Source organism: Sinocyclocheilus anshuiensis, unplaced genomic scaffold (assembly GCF_001515605.1).
Source record: "Sinocyclocheilus anshuiensis isolate Anshui unplaced genomic scaffold, SAMN03320099.WGS_v1.1 scaffold1583, whole genome shotgun sequence".
Taxonomy (NCBI): Eukaryota; Metazoa; Chordata; class Actinopteri; order Cypriniformes; family Cyprinidae; genus Sinocyclocheilus; species Sinocyclocheilus anshuiensis.
This window is the reverse complement of record NW_015548269.1, coordinates 99,937-113,808: the sequence shown is the minus strand read 5'-3', so window position 1 is coordinate 113,808 and position 13,872 is coordinate 99,937. Positions and strand designations below refer to the sequence as shown.

General features: G+C 45.5%; 1 pseudogene; it reads left to right on the top strand.

The window, feature by feature from the left end:
- Nucleotides 1–750: 750 nt before the first annotated feature.
- On the top strand, nucleotides 751–13,526 carry LOC107655717 (olfactory receptor 4E1-like; annotated as a pseudogene).
- The last annotated feature ends 346 nt before the right edge of the window (nucleotides 13,527–13,872 follow it).

Sequence of the window (13,872 nt, the reverse complement as noted above, 5' to 3'; positions counted from 1 at the left end):
GAGAGAGAGAGAGAGAGAGAGAGAGAGAGAGATGAAAGTTGCATGCATGCGCTTCTGTGTGTTTCTCGTTTTAGAGTGAGTTTACTTCAAAAACAGCGAAAAAATTACAAAAATGTTATCCTCTCGTTGCTGGAAAATATAATGTAGCGATTCAGTATTTAAACTGTTATTAATAAGTCGTGGGGCAGCGTTGACAAGTTTCTGTACGGTGAACGGTTTTCTGAACGGTAATTAAAGGCTCTAATGCACACCAGCACACCAATATAGGTGTGTGTATTGTAGGAGCTAGACGACATATGATGACGTGTGACGTATAGTAGTGGTGTCCCAATTCTTAGGGGAATATTTTCACCCCTACCCCTTGACACTCTGGGGAAGGGGTGGGCGGAGGGGTATAAAATAGAATTGGGATTGGGCCTAAGTGTCCTTGCCTTGAGCCATACTGGCAAACATAACAAAGAGACACATGACCCCTACAGGTAAGTACACCAAAGATAACCACCAGAGTTATCAGTGGTTGTTAAGCATGTCACCAGGTACTATTTTTTTCCCCTCTTGGGTGATGACAACATCAATACAGTATTAACTGCCAAGGGCAGTTCAAGGTTTCTTCAAAGAACAAGTTGATATGTGATACTAAATTTTGATAGAGTTGACTACTACTCAAGATCAGTCAACTTGACATCTGTTAAGCAATAATTCAATCTTGGTAACTGAATTGCTCAGTCTCCGAATACTTCTGGTGCAAGTATGAAATACTAGATGCTAATGTTGTTAGACATATAAATACCAGGTATTAGCCTGCATACTGTAAGTTTAAAGTGAAAGATTCAAGGATCTTTAATTGTATAAGTTACTTGTGGTGCTAATACGGTTCAGAATGGTTGTGTGCTTTTAAAAACATGCAGTTAGTGCAGAGTGTAAAACTGAATGGACAGCAAACAATGTTTGTTAATTACAAAATATGCATCATAACAGATTTATTTATGGGGAAAAAACAGTGACAGGTCTGTTTGTTACTCTTTTTGCAGGTTTTGTGTAGCACAACTAATGGACAACCTGACATTCACAAACAACATTCTCCTCATGGAGGGACTGAAAGTTACACATCAGTCCTCCTATCCTGTTTTCATCCTGCTTCTTTTGGTTTATATTTTTTCCAATGGGATGTAATATTGGTCTTATAATACTGATCTCAACTGACAAGAATTTAAATCACCCTATGCATTTTCGGTTCTGCAACTTCTGCCAATGAATGATATCCTAGGGACCACTGTCATTATGCTACGCTTACTACAGGACATTTTAATGGAAGCCTCAGAGCACTATATGACATATGTGGAGTGTGTTGTTCAAGCTTACTTTGTTCACACATTTCCAACTGTAAGCCACACTGTGCTAATGATCATGGCCTTTGACAGATATGTGGCTATATGCAATCCACTGCGATACACAGCCATAAAATGGTGCTTAAACTATCAGCATTAGCCTGGGGGGTGTCAGTACCTGCATTGACAATTCTGACAAGACTCACTGTACGCCTGTCTCGCTGCAGATATAAAACTGAAAACCCTTTCTGTGATAATGCATCACTGTTTAAACTGTCCTGTGAGGACAGTGTTTTTATTTTTTTTTTTTTTTTTAAATATTTTCTACGGTGATTATGCTTATGTAACCCTCCTCTAAAGGGCAAGTACACACTAGGTTCGGATACTCAACTCAGGGTCACTGAATTCTAGTATAGTGAATGGCACAACCAGAAGTTATTGATAACCACACAAATTACCATTTTGCAAGAACTGTATTGAAGTAACAACACAATTGTTATCACAAGAACATCAATAAAGTGTGGTGCGCAATCAGTGTATGTGTCTCCTTCCTTTTTTCTTAAAGTTCCTCAGTCCAGTCTTTCAAATTACCAAAAAAATTGTTTCCTTTAGTGGAAATCAGTTCTGTCTTTTGGTTCCAAAAAACAAGGTAAAGCAAAATAAAAATAAAATAATTCAACAAGAAAAATGTTCTATCCAATCCCAATCTGGAATTTAGGAGAAAGGGAAAAAACTGCATTCAAGGGTCCACCGAGATCCTACCGCACAATGTTATCACATGAGACATCCAGCAGCAATCGATGACTACATGGATCCAACGATCAAGGGTGGTTGGCTCACCATCTTCCCTCCGGAAGAATTCAAATGCATACAAAAATCCTGGCCTGCAATAAAACAGGCACATCCATATCATATTACTCAATCAACTCACAATCAATTTATATGGACCTTAATGTACATTAAACTCTTTTTTAAACATTATTAATGAATTTAAATCATGAATTTAATTCCTTAAACATTCACAATCATGTGCTCAATTCACTCAACATACATATTTGAGATAGATAAAGCTCACAGTGAATTTGTCAACGACGTGACTTCACTCTAACTAATTAATAATATTCAACATAGCTTTTAACTATGCATACAACTCTTACATCAAGTCGATAATACTCACGTTTCTCAAATCACAATATCACATTACGTGTCCTCAACCATGCATTAAAATTGCTGCTCAACATTACAGCATTCGTTTGTACACATCGAGGTGATAATTCTTTCAAAACTCACATAAATAATTTGATCATAACATGAAAAAAAAAACAGAGACAAAATACAACAATATGAATCTCCTCTTTTAACTACTTGGGAGTTAATGTTAGATCGTTTAAACTCTTTAAGCTTGTTCACACTCACCGAGATTCAAGTTCACACCTGACAAAATACAGCTTCAATCCAATGGTTCAAGTGTTCATGACAGCCTCAATCATCTTTTTAGAGTGATTATCAGTTTGCAATTTATGTAAATACAATGCATTTATAGAGTAATCAATTCAAACTTCCCTGCATCTCAACGACAGATCATTTCATCACTCTCTGCCAATACTTGTCAGGGTCTGGGATAGAGAGAGGACTCAGATGCAGAGTAGTGAGAAAGGAGGGTCTTTATTCTCGCCACAAAACACAAAATAACATAAACAATAGTTAACTGCTGCTCAAGTGAGCGGAGATTCCAGAGCTGGCCGGCAGACACTGCGGACCACTCGAGCGGCCGGATCTCCGTATTACGAGTCCTTGAGCACAGGAGAACAGAGGGTCAGACACTGATGCTTGCACACACAAGTCACACAAAGACACGAGCAAGGACAAAACAATCTACTCACGACGAAGGACAGACAGGCAGAGACATATAAAGGAGCGGGGGAATGAGCAACAGGTGGGAGAGAGTCAGCTCGTGATCCACGAACCCCCGCTGCGAGATCAGCGCTGATTGCCCAGACCACGAGCTACCGAACATGACAGGACAACACAGACCGCAGGGGAAGCCGAGAAGGCACCCTGCACCGTGACAGTACCCCCCACCTCAGGGATGCCTCCTGGCGTCCCCGGAGGACCTACCATGACGCTGATGAAACTGATTGATGAGAGCGCGATCCAGAATGTCGCGAGCCGGAATCCAACATCTCTCCTCCGGACCATACCCCTCCCAGTCTACCAGGTATTGGTAACCTCTACCCCTACGCCTCACATCAATGAGCCGCCGCACAGTTTAGGCTGGCGACCCCTCTATAAGCCTGGGAGGCGGAGGGGCGGAGGTCAAGGGCTGAAGGGGTGAGCGAAAGACGGGTTTGATTTTGGAAACATGGAAAACTGGGTGGATCCTTTTAAACTGCGGGGTTAATTTGAGTCGCACCGACACCGGACTGAGCACCTTAGTGATCATAAACGGTCCAACAAATTTGGGTCCCAGTTTACGTGAGGGCAGTCTGAAGTTGATGTCCTTAGACGACAACCAGACTCTCTGACCACACACCCAACTTGACGAATAGACGATTCTCCAGCAGCCGCTGGAGCACTCGCCTGACGTGCTGGACATGCTCGCGCTCGTTCTGGGAGAAGATCAGGATGTCATCGATGTAAACAAAAACAAACCGATCGACCATGTCTCTAAGCACGTCGTTGACGAGTGCCTGAAAGACCGCCGGTGAGTTAGAAAGCCCGAAGGGCATAACCAAATACTCAAAATGCCCCGTATGGGTGTTAAAGGCGGTCTTCCATTCGTCCCCCTGGAGAAGAACCCCGCCCCAGCCGGAGAGGAAGAGGGTCGGATGATGCCTGCTACCTGAGAATCGTGAATATACCTTGTCATGGCCTCCCTCTCAGGACCGGACAGAGAGTAAAGGCGCCCCTTAGGAGGAGAAGTGCCAGGCAACAGGTCTATCGCACAGTCGTACGGGCGGTGCGGAGGCAGAGATGAAGCTCGGGACTTACTGAAAACCGCTCTCAAGTCATGGTAAGCCTCCGGTACATCCGCCAGGCTCACCGGCTCCTCCTGCAACACAGAACAAGACAAGACAGGAGAAAATGCAGCACCTAAACACTGAGCTAAACATAGTCAATGCAGGGGCGCAGCGAACCATCCTTCTTCTCCACAAAGAAGAACCCCGCCACAGCTGGAGAGGAAGAGGGACGGATAATGCCAGCTTCCAGAGAATCGTGTATATACCTCTCCATGGTCTCTCTCTCCGGACCGGACAGAGAGTATAGGCGCCCCTTAGGTGGAGAAGTGCCAGGCAACAGGTCAATCGCACAGTCGTACGGGCGATGCGGAGGCAGAGATGAAGCTCGGGACTTACTGAAAACCGCTCTCAAGTCATGGTAAGCCTCCGGTTCATCCGCCAGGCTCACCGGCTCCTCCTGCAACACAGAACAAGACAAGACTGGGGAAAATGCAGCACCTAAACACTGAGCTAAACAGAAAGGGCTCCAAGCCAAAATAGACCCGCGAGCCCAATCAATATGGGGGTTATGTTTAATCAACCAGGTGTGACCCAACACCACTGGAGTGGTGGGCGAATGAATAAGGAGGAATCGGATCTCCTCGGCATGATTACCAGACAAGGTTAGCGTAACGAACTTAGTGACGTGGGTAATATTAGTGAGATGGGTGCCACAAAGGGTCCTGGCAGAAATAGGTTCGGCCAGGGCAACGGACGAAATCCCCAGACGTGTAGCCAATCTGGAATCCATGAAGTCGCCCTCCGCTCCAGAGTCGATTAACGCGGAAACTTGGAAGACAGCTCCCCCAAATTGTAATGACGCTTGAAACTCTGACCGACCACCAGATGGCAGTCGAGTAGTAGTGACGCTCACCATGCGCTCTCCCCTGTGTGATAAGCGTCGCCCCGCAACAGGGCACGCCGCTGCAACATGGCCCGCCTCCCCGCAGTAGAGACACAGCTGATTGGCCAGGCGACACCGTCGCTCCCCTATGGTCAGCCGTGCTCTCCCGACTTGCATGGGCTCCTCCTCCGGGAGGATGAGGCGTTGAGACAGCGTGTCACACGCCGCTACTAACTCCGCCCCAGTGACGTGCTGGTGGGGAATCCCCCCTCTTTGGTGCCGGGAACGGAGAGTCATCCGGTTGTCGACCCGAATGGCGAGATCGACCAACCCATCCAAGCCAGAAGGCAGCTCAAGGGAATAGATCTTGTCCTTCACGTGCTCAGCCAGGCCGTGGAGGAAGTGATCCCAGAGTGCCTTCTCATTCCAGCCGGAGGATGCGGCGAGCGTGCGGAATTCAATGGAGTAACCGGACACGGACTGCTGTCCCTGCTGGAGCAGCGACAGGGCTCGTGCCGCCTCAATTCCCCGCGCTGAGCGATTGAACACCTTGCGCAACTCCTTTCTAGAATGCCTCAAAGGACAAACAGCAGTCATGCTCGCTATCCCACATGGCCGTTCCCCACTCTCTCGCTTGACCCACCAAGAGCGTGATGACGAACGCTACCCTGGATTGCTCCGTGGGGAAACAAGAAGGCTGGAGAGTGAAAGTCAGCGAGCATTGGGACAGGAATGACCGACATGAGTTGGGCTCACCCGAGTATGGAGCGGGCGGATTAAGCCACGGTTCCGCGTGGCGAGGAACGGCGCCTTCAGAGCCAGGCGCGGGTGTGCCAGCCCGGGCTGCCGAAGGGCTGGCCTGCAGCTGGTCCAGCCGTTCTGCTAGCTGGTTGAGTTGGAGAGAAATCTCCGAGTAAGCGCGACGAGAAGCTGCTGCTGCATCAGATGCAGAGTAGTGAGAAAGGAGGGTCTTTATTCTCGCCACAAAACACAAAATAACATAAACAATAGCCAACTGCTGCTCAAGTGAGCGGAGATTCCAGAGCTGGCTGGCAGACACTGCGGACCACTCGAGCGGCCGGATCTCCGTATTACGAGTCCTTGAGCACAGGAGAACAGAGGGTCAGACACTGATGCTTGCACACACAAGTCACACAAAGACACGAGCAAGGACAAAACAATCTACTCACGACGAAGGACAGACAAGCAGAGACATATAAGGGAGTGGGGGAATGAGCGACAGGTAGGGGAGAGTCAGCTCATGATCCGCGAACCCCCGCTGCGAGATCAGCGCTGATTGCCCAGACCACGAGCTACCGAACATGACAGGACAACACAGACCGCAGGGGAAGCCGAGAAGGCACCCTGCACCGTGACAATACTCGCTCGTATCGCCCCAGCAAAAGGGCGGAGCTTCTTGTTTTTTTCCACCAATAGCAAATTTCCATCTGCTAACACACTCTTGTTACCAGGCAGATTTTCTGATATCAGGTTTCACAGACCAAGGTGACTTAAAGGCACAATTAATGATAATGAGTTCTTACAAATATGCCACAAAACCATTCATATTTTTCTTTTATAGGGATTTTGCATAGGGGTTACATCCTCCCCCACTAAATTGACATGAGTCCCTCAAGTATTTTAAATGATATGATACTCATTTAAATGATATGTTCCTTGGAATCATGTTCTGACTGTCATTCAGAGTGTCAACAAATGCTTTATGAAATCCTTCTAACAAAGTCTGTGCAAAGGAAATTAGGGGTTTCCCTAACTCTGAATAATGAAATACTCCGGGTGGTCTGCGAATTCTTCCCAATCTACGTACAGGACAATCTTCAAGACTCTCATCTGGTATACTTCTAACATCATCCCTTGGCTTACTGTGTTGCTTTTCAGAATCTTTGAGATCTACGCATTGCCCATTGGATGAATCAGGAACAAGTAAGCTCTGCTCAGGTGATTATCTAGATACTGCCTCCACTGTGCCCTCCATTGATGTCTCAGGCAAGTTGTATTTTTCACCTCTAGCTTCCAAGGAGTCATCTGGGTTCTGGAACTCGATTCCATTTCCTAGCAAATTTTTGGCAACTGTGTCACCAGAAGAAATCTCTGTGAGTGTTTCACCAGGTGCTGATTGCTCTCCTGTACTTGGGTCTTGACTGAGCTCACCTTGAGTACATCTTGGTAAGTTCCCTGTATCCAGTAGAAGAGGTGCAAAATGCCTTTTGGGCACTTCATACACTTCCACAATCCGCCTTTCTGTAGGCTCTAACACAGCAGGTGATGGTTGTCAATAATCTTCTCCATCTGACTCAACAGGTTCTTCCTCGGACTGAACATCATTTTGTCTTGTCCTTGGCTTCTTGGCTGGACTAATTGATTCTTCTGTTTCTCTCATTTCAGGAAGGAACCCGCAGGGTAGGAGGTGATCGCGGTGCAACGTTCGTACAGGTCCATCTGCGTTTTCAGGCCTCACGGAATATATCGGTAAGTCTCCCATCCGTCTGATCACTACATAAATTGTAGATTCCCATCGGTCAGCGAGTTTGTGCTTGTTACGTAGTCGTAAGTTCCGCACCAGTACTCTATCCCCTACCTCCAAGGTTGACTCCCTCATAAACTTATCAAACCGTTGCGTGTTCCTTCCGGCAACTTTCTTGGCATTTTCAATGGCAACGTCATAGCTGTGTTTAAGCCGTGACTTCAAATTCTTGACATATTGGGAATGACAATCTTTTTTAGAGTCTTGGACAGTTAACCCAAAAGCGATATCCACAGGCAACCTTGGCTGTCGCCCAAACATGAGCTCGTAGGGTGAAAACCCTGTAACATCATTTTTTGTACAGTTGTACGCATGTGTTAAGGGCTTCACATAGTCACGCCAATGAGTCTTCTCGTTGTTCTGCAAAGTGCCCAGCATGCTGAGGAGAGTGTGATTAAATCGCTCTACTGGGTTTTCTCGGGGATGGTATGGGCTAGTTCTTACTTTCCGAATACCTGTGATGGCACACAACTCTTTTATGATGTGAGACTCAAAATCCCTTCCCTGGTCACCGTGCAGCCGTTCCGGAAAACCATAATGCACAAGGAATTGCTCCCACAAACACTTGGCAACAGTAGTGGATTTTTGATCTCTTGTAGGAACGGCTACCGCATATTTTGTGAAATGGTCGGTAATGACGAGTATGTCTTTTGTGTTCTGGCTGTCTGGTTCCAGGGAAAGGAAATCCATGCACACCAATTCCATTGGTCTCGTTGTGCATGTTTACAAGGGGAGCAGCCTTGTCTGGTTGTGTTTTTCTCTTTACACACCTCTCACATGTTTTTATCTTCCGCTCCACGTCCAAGGACATTTTTGGCCAATAGAATCTTGACCTGACAAGGTCATTTGTACGCTCGATTCCTAAATGGCCCATTTCATCATGGAGGCTGTGGAGAACAATGGGCCGCAAAACTTCAGGAAGTATGAGCTGGAATACTGTGTGGCCATTGCACAGGCGCGTCCGGTACAAGAGCCCGCCCCTAATTTGAAGGCGATTCCATTCCTTAAGAATCAACTGAAGATTAGGATCATCAGCTTTGAAATTCTTTGGCAAATCTTGGCCAGATTTTAAGAGATTGAGTGCCTGACGAATGGCAGAATCTTCTCCTTGAAACCTCATTAGATCCGCTTCACTGTACTTTGGCAAAGACGAGATGCCACACTCAATTTCTTGTTCTTCAAAGTTGATAGGAATGGCAGTAGGTTGAATGGCCAATGACTCTACATAGCCAAGGGAATGGTCGAGAGGGAAATTTTGATTGATAAGATGCCTTTGGCATGCTGCCTGAACAGTTCCCATGTCAAGTTCATTCACAGGACTAGAGGATTCCAAAAGATGGGAAGTAAACCTCTTGATTTTCTGTCTCTCCTCTTTAGATGCAATATCGTCCTGCAGATCACCGTGGGGTCTTCTCGACAACCCATCAGCGTCTCCATTGTGTTTACCTGCCCTATACTTGATGTCAAAAGTGAATGTAGATAGAGCAGCAAGCCAGCGGTAGCTTGCTGTGTCCAGCTTGGCAGTTGTGAGAAGGTACGTTAACGGATTGTTATCAGTAACTACTGTGAAGTGACTGCCATATAAATAATCATGGAACTTCTGGACGATGGCCCATTTAAGGGCTAAAAATTCGAGCTTGTGAGCAGGGTATTTAGATTCCCTTCGAGTCAGCCCTCGACTCGCATAAGCAATGACCCAAGCTTGCCCGTTCTGCTCTTGGTACAGGGCTGCACCCAACCCTGTCATGCTTGCGTCCGTATGTAATATATATGACAGCTTAGGATCAGCAAAGCCAAGAACAGGAGCAGTCACTAACTTATTGATTATCTCATCGAATGCTGTCTGACGCTCTGGGCTCCAGCGTTCTGCAAAAGGCTCTTTTGTGTTTAAATACGTTTTGTCTCTAGCTGTTACCCTTCCCCCTTTCCGCTGAGGAGGATATCCAGCTGTGAGATTAGTCAGGGGTTTGACGACTTTTGAGTAATCCTTTATGAAACACGTCTATAATATCCTGAGAATCCAAGGAACGATCTAAGTTATTTTAAATTCTGGGGTCTCAGCCAGGTTGTTAACGCTTGAATTTTCTCAGGATCTGTCCTTACGCCTTCTCTAGAGACAACATGTCCCAGGTAGCGGACGGATGTCTGAAAAAATGTGCACTTATCGGGAGACAACTTTAGTCCATAATCTCTGAGACGGTTAAGTACATGCAGGAGCCTGGTCTCCTGCTCTTCCAAAGTGTCGGAGTAGACAATCAAGTCATCTAAGAAGACAAGAACCTCCTTTAAATGGATGTCCTCCATAGATTTTTCCATTAGGCGTTGGAAAGTACTGGGAGCGTTAGTTACCCCTTGAGGCATGCGATTAAACTCCCAGAAGCCTACAGGACATTCAAAGGCCGTCTTGGCCTTGTCTTCTTCCTCCATCTCGACTTGATAGTATCCAGACTTTAAATCCATCACAGAAAACCACTGTGATCCAGCAAGAGCAGAAAATGACTCTTCGAGATTTGGCAGCACATAGGCATCTCGTATAGTTTGCATGTTCAAATTTCTATAGTCCACGCACAGCCGTACGTCACCATTCTTTTTGCGAACGACGACTATTGGGGATGCGAATGGAGACTAAGATTCTCTAATTATGCCTGCTTCTGCCAAGGTTTGCAAGTGTTTCTTTACTGCCTCGAAGTCCCGGGGGTGGATTGGTCGTGGTCACTGCTTAAAGGGAGTAGGATCCATCAGCTTTATACAATGTTTTATTTTGGTTGCATGGCCGAAGTCAAGTTTGTGATGGGAAAAGACATCAGAAAAGGAATTCAACCTTTGTGTTATCCGGTCCCTCCAATGTTGCGGTAATGGGGATTCCCCAAAGTCTAACTGCAATTCGGGGTCGGGAGTTTGTCTTTGCAGACTGGAACAACTTGCGGCAGTAAATTCCTGTTCATTCTTACAAGAATCTGAAATTATCCTCTGAGGAACACGGAGTTCAGCCAAGATACAGTTACGAGGGAGGATGATATCATGGTCAGTCTTATTCCTCAAAGAAACCGGTACCTTAAAAGGGCTGTGCTTAGGAAGAGTAATGAGGCAATTATCAACAAACACCCCGCTAGGAAGGACCGATCCTGAAGGCTGTTCAAGTAAAGCCCATGCTTCATCCTTTGTTGAAGCAGCTTGAACTATGTACCCCTTAAGTAAAGTCTTTTGGCCTGCTGGGAGAACTTCTTGGGTCTGTCCTTTGAATTTCACGAAGCTAAGTCTACCACTTGTGGCTTGTTTTTGTCTTTTATTCAATGTTCTCCAGACCTGAATGTAGCCACAGCAGGGGGGAACTGCTTAGAGTTGGAGTTTCATCACTGCACTGTTCGTACACAGCATCCAAAGTGTTGGTGCCAATTATCAGAGGAACTTCACCACTCGACCTAATGTCTGGGACTACTAAGTCAAGGGTAGGTATCTCAGGCTGAGACTGAAGGAAGTCCTTAGGGAACTTAATGCAAATTTCAGTGTATCCTAAATATGGCACTGACTGACCATTTGCCCCTTCCACAGTAAGTAATTGATCAATGGGCTGAACAGGCTGATCAGAAAGACAGCGACTATAGAAGGATTGTGCTACAGTAGTTACCTGAGACCCTGTATCAAGTAAACAGTTGCATTCTGTCCCAGATATCTCAACTACAGCAGTGCACTTTTCTCCAATTAGTCGCCTTGGCAGTTTCCTGCCTTCTTGGACAGTCTGTGTCTTAATTGCACATTTCAATACTCTCTCAGGTATGGGACATAAGTTATGTATGGCCCCTGTGTGTCCCACGACAGAAGCCTCTACTCGTTTAAATCCTGCATCCCTACAGCACCATTTTGCATATCCCAAGCTTTTTGCTTTTCTTTAAGTTCCTTTTTCTTAGCTTGCACGAATGTTGAGTTTGGTGGATTGCTACAGGAGGAGACGATATGGCCATCCTCACCACATCGGAAGCAGTACCAAGGTTTAGGTTTTGAATTGACCGCAGGAGTTTGTTTTATTTGTTTTTTGTCTTGCTTATCAATTTGTTTTGACCTCTTTGTTTTTTTCTCTTTAAAGGGGTCATATGATGCGATTTCAAGTTTTAATTCTGACTTTGCTATGACAATGTGGCGCTTCTGAATCAGCTACTGTTTTTTTGTTATTAGTTTAAGTATTTGCTATTGACTGTTCAAATGCGGAGTTTTGCGCATCGTGTGTGTGTGTGTATGTGTGTGCGCGCGCATGTGTGTGTGTGTGAGAGAGAGAGAGAGAGAAAGACAGCGTCACATCACATTAGAGTCAGCTGTCTTAACCGCGGCTTGTGTACTGCATCATTACTGTGTCTGTTCCCCTTTCGGGCTTGAACTGATGGTAAAACTAATGACATTATTTACTGTCTTTACATTTATTTTGAAAGATGAAGCTCGCGATTATGGTAAGGGGCGTTACATTTCCGACGAGTGCTTGCAGTGTTCGGCCAATCACAATGCACTGGGTCAGCTGGCCAATCAGAGCAGACTGCGCTTGTCGGAAGGAGGGACTTTGTAGAAAACGAAGCATTTGAGAGAGGCCGGGCGTTGAGGACCTACAATAATGTACAGTATTTGAAAAAAATGTGTTTTTTTAACATTAAAGCATGTCAACATATTCTGTTACACCAAATACACAAAATAATTATCTTTAAAAAACATCATATGACCCCTTTAACAGTTTTCTCTTCTTTAGAAGCCATGAGACTTGCTATTTGTGCTTGCAATTCAGCAATTTGCTTTTGCAGAGGTTGTACGACTGCGGAGGAGCTGTAATTGTCTTCTACAGGTAAGTCAAACTGGGTCAAACAAGGATTACATGTACCCTGCACACTGGATGCAACCTTTGCCTTAATCCCAAGGTGCGGTCTCATTCTCTTACTTTTAGTGGCTTGTCGTTCTTCTTCAGTGCGCAACATAAGCAGGAATTCTGGAAACGTTGGTGGGGGGGTGCTTTTACGTTGTTCAAGCTGAAGGTTCGCAATAAGAGCATTATTCCAACACCCCCAACAAAACTGTCTCAGAAGTTGCCTGTCCATGTCAGTGGCGGCAAAGCCATTCCTTCTCACCAGAGAGCTCAGCTCTGTATGAAGCCGATGAAGGAAATCAGATGTCTCTTCCCCTGCATTTTGGTTGAGGTTTAAGAATGCAGCAAAGAGCTCATCCCCATCTGCAACAACAGCAAAAGCAGAATCGAGTAAGTCAAGGTAGGCTTTGGATGATGCCAAGGGTCCTAATGGTTTGACTATGTTGGAAGCTGGAGATGCAAGGCTTCCAAGAATTCTCCTCACCACCAATGCATCGGAAATCGTGGGGTCATTCCTGTAAAGATCCACATTAGCACGCCATGTATCAAAGTCAACCTCAAAGTTTGGAATAGGTGTTTTGCCAGAAAAGGTCTTAAGCTTTAATGGGGCATGAGACTGTGTGGCCAATTTGTTGCTCTTGACGACATGTTCTACGACCATGCGCTGAACTTCTGAATTGGTAAGTTGACTGGGTGAAAGCATTATGGGAGTACTGGGTCCCAGGACATTATCCAGATTCACAACTGACTTAGGTGGTCGAGGGCTTGTGTTTACAGGAAATGTACACAAATCTGTTTGAATACCCTCACTAGGCAATATTGCTGGGCCACTGGGCAGAAGAGGCCCTTCAGGTTCCATCTGTGGATCATGATCAACCCTCACAGACTGAGCAGTAACAGAATCACTTATTCTACTAAGCTCTTCATTCAGAACATCTTCAAATTGTCTGCCACTCAATTTAGCTAATTCCTTCAGTTCGGACAAATAAGCTTTTGTGGTGGTACTACCACGGGTTTTGCTATACAGACTTGCAAGGCTCTGAATGTGATGGATCACAGTAGGATCACCAAGACAGGGTCTGTGAAAAGGAAGGCCAAGAGAGCTCAGAGCCTCTATAGCAGAGCCATGTTCAAATTCAATTATTATCTGTCCGTAGTACTCAGACTAACCATCTGTTATTCTACCGTTCTTGAAATTTTCCCATATTTCTGCAAAAATTCAGTAACTTCTTCATCCACAGCAGTATCTGATAACCCACTTACAAGAACACAGTTTGGAACCTTTAAATTCTCCTTAATTACTATATCCATGT